The following is a 6,000-nucleotide window of genomic DNA, read 5'->3' as shown; positions in this document are numbered from 1 at the left end:
TCCTGCTAATTATTATTATAGCTTCATTAATCACCCACTATGTAAATAAGGTTTATATCATAAAAAGCAAAGGGAGACTTATATTTAGTCTAGACAGAGCTCTGTGAAGGTATCACCTGTCAGGTAGAGAAAAAGATTCCATTTGTAGAATCACAATCTCCTTTGATCATAGATGAAATTAAATGCAATGATTTGATACATAAAAATTTAAGTGAGATGTAATTCAATTCCATGGTATTTAGTAAAACCTATGTATAATTTAAAAAGATAAATTACAAAAGCACTTAGACAACAGTTAAGTAGGAAAGAATAAAACAAAGCATCATTGTCACAGTTAAATAAAAGAAGGTTGTGTGTGTGTGTGTGTGTGTGTGTATTTACTAAGAAGTTGTCAGAAGAAGATTACACAGGAAACAACCTAAATGCCCATCAGTAGATGAGTGAATAAAAAAGCTGTGCTACATTTACACAATGGAATAATGCACAGAATTGGAGGACCTGGAGAAAGTTATTCTAAGTGAAATTAAGCCAGTCAGTGAGAGAAAAACACCACATGATCTCACTTATATGTGAAACATAATGAACACAAGAAACCAATGAACAAAATAGTAACAGAAGCTTAGGTATATAAAACAGGCTGATAGCTGCCAGAAAGGAGGTGGGAACAGGGCAAAAGATGATGAAGGTTTTAACCAAAGAACATTTGCACACCCATGGACACAGACAACAATATGGGGATGAGGAGAGTACAGGGCTGGGGGAGGTGGGGAGAGGGAGGGAAAAAGTGGGAACAACTGTAATAGCATAAAACTGCAAAATAAATGAAGTGTATAGAATGGGCAATAAAAGATCACACAATTATCTGAATATAGGAGATGAATAGAATTTACATTAGTGACAAAGAAAATGAACAATCCAGAAAGAATGAACATAACTATAAAAATGTTAGACATATAGGATTGATACCAACCTAAATGGAGATATTTTTTGGGATATAATGAAAGACATGAGATTGAAATAAAGCTCCCTATTATTTCTAAGAATCTTTATCATGTATGAAAACATATTCACATATGTAATCTCATTACTAGAGTTATTATGCCCACCTGACAAATAAAGAAAAGACATTTCAGAGAAGAGAAATTACTTGGCTGTGGCCTCATGGTTAGAATGGGCAGAACTAATATTCAAACTTATTCTTCTCTAACAGTATACGGCCGTATTTGAAAGCCAGGGAGAGGAATTTCATTCTGCAACCCTGGATGTCTTGCCACAAGTATAAGATGTTTAGGGAGAAAAATGATTTTACTCATATCAGTAAGTGCATCCTATTTCCATGCCTAAAAATATTTAACTATTAGCCAAGTTTCTCAATTGAGTTAAATTTTAGAAACCAGATTCTTGGAGAACTAAGCCTTTTGAATATTGCACTAATGTTTTCTCTAAAATCTCACTCTTCCCACTTAATTCGATCTAATTAATTTCATAATACTGTTATCTTGTTGAACATTGAGATATCCAGAGTCATCCTGCTATTCTATTTTCTTTTCTTAACTCATCAATTTCATATAAATCTCATTGTCTACTGTATTAAATATGTGTGAGCCATGCATATCAGATTTGTCACTGTTACAATAATCCTGACTCTCAGAAATGTGTGCTCAGAATATTCTACTGGATTCTTTTTTTTTTTACTTTCACTCTATCATTTTCTCATATTATGTAGGTAGTGGGAAGAAAATCTTCTTTAAAAATAATTAAATCCTCTAGTTGATACTGTGTTATATTAAATAATAGTAATGATGATCATGATAGAATTCTATAACTCAATACTACTTCTAAATTTCCAGTGCATAAATAGTTTATTACAGTGGGTAATAATATGGTTATTTAGTCAGAAATACCTGTGATAAAGTCTTTGCACTGCCGTTTATTAGCTATATGATCTTGGGAAGTTATTGAACCTTTCTGAAATGCATCTTCTTCATTAATGCAACCAAAGTATTAATATTTTACATGCTGGACTGCTAGGTGGATTAACTGACATAATGAAGGTAGAGCACCTACCATTAAAATTCTTGTATTAAACTTTCAAATGACACATGGAATCTAATCTGATTTACACAAAATTATGAATAAGCTGTGTGTTATCATCATATTAGCTTGCAAGATGAAGAATAAGAAAGGCAGAGATGCTTAGTGTCTTGCCAAAAGTCATTTTGAAAACCTACAATAATGGGATAGAACCAAAAAGTATCCTCTTTAACCCTCTCAATGACTCTAGGTTTGGGAGTATTAGTTTCCCCATAATGAACTGAAGTTCAGAAATAATGAGTAATTTTTTCCAATGCCACGCAACCATTACATGGCAGGAAAGAGACTTGAACCCAGCTGTATCTTAGCCATTTAACACTGACAAATACCAAAAAAAGGAAGTGCCTTAACAGTGTGTTGCCATATGCTTGCAATATAAATCTCACATCCTGAATTGTTTCATTAAAATTGCCTTTAAACTGTTGAGGCAATAATCCAAAATAAGAATATAGTAATAAACTGTGGCCATGATAATTTAAAAGAAGTCCCTGCAAGAAGTTGTTTATCTCCAAAAGTCCACAGGTAAAGTAATCTTTGTCCCTCAATTGTTTCTGAATATATGGACAAAAGACAGACTAATAAATAAGATGTTGTCTACACATGTCCCTCACATGTTTAGATAAATTTAATGGATGAGTCTTCAAATGATGTTATTTTACCCAAAGGGAAAAACTCCAAAATAATGACTCATTTGTCATTGTCCAAAATTCCCTTAAGATGTAGATAAAGAGCTCCCCACATGTAGTGTTTCCTAACCTGTACTACTGCTATAATCTTAAAGACCCACAGAAAGAGGTACACCCTTCACTGTCCTTAAACTGCCTTCCTTATTAAGACAAGGAACTTTAGTTAAGATGGTATCCCATCAATTTTCCTTCCACACTTGGAAAGTGAACATGGCATAAGTAGTTCATTCCTTAAATTTCTGTACATGTATGATTTTATAAGAGGGTTGTTTTTGTACTAACTGTATCTATATCTTAGACAAAGCATCCAAAAATAAGTTATTATTTGCCACCAAAAAAAGCCTGATGACTTGGACAAAGTACTTCATCTCAAATGATACTTGCCTCCACAATGTCACTATAAAGAACTGTGAGCAAGGTCCAGGGAGCACTTTGTCCCCAAACTTGACCTGTATACATGATGGGACTTGAAGCCCTAAATAAGGAATTATTTGTCCTCAAATTTTTGTGTAACTTAGTAAAATGACCACAAATAAAAACCAGATTGTCCTGACGTTAGCTCAATCATTGAAAAACCACTTGAAATCTGAAACTGTGTGTTCTAATCATGTGGCCATAGTCTGTCCAAAAATCACCAAGTAATTCAAATACTTCCCCAGAATATCCCTGTTCAAATGGAGAATCACTCTAAATCAGTATATTGGTGTGTCCAGGAAGTATCCAGCCATGTTCTATGAAAAACAGAAACTTTTATTGAAGATACAAGATACAAAAAAAAAATTCTGAATAGGATGATGCCTCAGTCCCATTCAAATAGCCACCTGCGAACCTCACACAGTTCTCCTTAAGTCTCCTCCACTGTTGAAAACACTGCAAAATCCTTTGCTGGAATCTCCATCAGCTGCCCTGTAGTATTTTCCTGAATCTCATTGATGTTCTGAAATCTCTTCCCTTTCAAAGGTGATTTTAGTTTTGGGAAAAGCCAGAAGCACAGGATGCCAAATCTTAGGGTCATTTGATGTTTCACCAAAAAACTCTGCATGAGACTCGATAAGTGAGGGGGGCACATTGTCATGATGAAGCTGTCAATCACTAGTTGCCAATAGCTGTGGCTATTTTCATCATATTGCATTCTCAACTGACAAAGAACATTGAGGTAGTACTCCTTACTAATTGCTTGGCCTGAAGGGGTGAATTCATGATGGACAACTCCTTCCCAATCAAGAAACACAGTTAACATGGTCTTGATCTTGCTGTGACTTTGCCATGCCTTCTTTGGGCATAGAGAACCAGGTGACTTCCATTGGGACAACTGGGCCTTTGTTTCCAGATCATAGCCATGGAACCAGAATTTATCTCCAGTTTTGACTTTCTTGAGGAAATTTGGTTCATTGGTAGCAATTTGAATCAAGTCATTAGCAATTGCAAAAAAAAAAAAAAATGTCCTTTCTGCTCCGGGAGCAGAAGCCATGAAACAAATTTTTTTTGTTGTTGTTCAAGTACAGTTGTCTCCATTTTCTCCCTACCACTCCCCCCACCCCACCCATCCCCAGCTCCCACCCTCAATCCTACACTCCTTTGGCTTTGTCCATGTGTCCTTTACATGGAACAAATTTTGCCATGACATATTTCATGCCCACATTCTTCATCAATATCTCAAACACAGAGGTTTTTGGAATCCCCAGATCAGCTTCTAGCTCTTGCACTGTCAGTCACTGATCTTTGTTGACTGTATACATGTTCAACATTCTGAGGTGTTCTGCTTGTTGCAAGCCTTCCAGAATGTGGGCCACTTTAATCAGATTCTTGACCATATTTGAAGCATCTGTGCCACATTTTATTTGCACTGCACTCATTGTCTCATCCCTGAAAGCCTTCTGAATCATCCGAATAGTTTCCGTGGAGGAGTGTTCAGGCTTAATGCAAAATTTGATACAGATCCATTGCTCTACTTGCTCAGTCATTTTGAATGAGTGGGTCACACAGTACATATGCTCATTCTACAGCATCTACCACCCCCACTGACTAGTTCAGTGAAGTCATCATTGTTCATGCATGCACATTCCAGCTCACTCTCTTTGGATGCCAGGCTACATCAATGACCCGCAAACCATTCCTGTTATATTAACAATGGCTGGACTTCTTCCAGACAGGCCTCTTTGTATGTATCCTATATCATTAACCTTCAGCCAATTAATACAAAACAAAGAGTTCTCTGTCCACAATTAGTATCTATACACAGAAAAACTATTTAAAAATAAATGTTGTCAAAACATCACCAAACACATAACCAGGGAACCCTGTATGAGAAATATTTTATTTCTTAAACTTGCCTGTCTGTAGAGGCAAAGAGGCTTAAGAGATGTTGGTCTCTCATTTGTCAATGAATGCTGGGTCAGCAAAAGCCTAATTCAGACTTACTAATTCTCATGTTGCCCCTCAAAACATAGAAAAACATTACCTCATAAAACTTTTATTGAAGGAGGAGATGTTCAAGCTGCCCTTGCATTCTTGGACAATGAGTCCTAAGAAGGAAGCTATTCTCCCCAGATAATCCCTGTATTTAATAAACTGCCAAAGATTTCTTTCTTTCTTTTTACAAAACTGAACAATAAGGTTCAAAATAAAACACACATATATACATCAATATATCAAAAATTAACCTTGTGTTTTTTGACAAACATCCACTCATTTGTTTTCCATGTCCATAAAAAGATTTGTTTTTCCTTCAAGCCAAAATGCCATTTTTCTACACAGTTGCAAGGCATCTATGAAAACCTATCAATCCTTTGAAGTCCGATGGTTGCTCCTGAAGCCAGGGGCAGAGGCTCAAGATCCTCCTTCAAATTTTAAGACAAAGTGTGCCTTCAATAGATTAACATTAGTAAAACCTCTTTGCTTCATTGATCTGATTTCTCTGAGTCTCTTAAGGAACAAAATCCTACTCTCCCAGCTGACCCAAATTGTTACATAATACAGTTAAATAATATGGAATGATGAAGAAAGCTATCTCCTTATACCTGAATCAGGAGTTGTTCAGATTAATATAATATGTGATACTAACTAATTTAAATAGCTTTCCTACAAAAAATATTCCACTCCAATGAGCGGAACAATACCAAGCTAAGAGAAATATGCATTATCTCTCCAAAATTTTGTCCAGATACTATTAGACTGAGGGAAGGGCTACACTCATAGTGAAGACCTACCTGGGTAAATG

This window comes from Phyllostomus hastatus, unplaced genomic scaffold (genome assembly GCF_019186645.2).
Source record: "Phyllostomus hastatus isolate PE091 unplaced genomic scaffold, TTU_PhHast_1.1 phas_contig_30, whole genome shotgun sequence".
Taxonomy (NCBI): domain Eukaryota; kingdom Metazoa; phylum Chordata; class Mammalia; order Chiroptera; family Phyllostomidae; genus Phyllostomus; species Phyllostomus hastatus.
Note: the sequence above shows the minus strand (reverse complement) of the source record.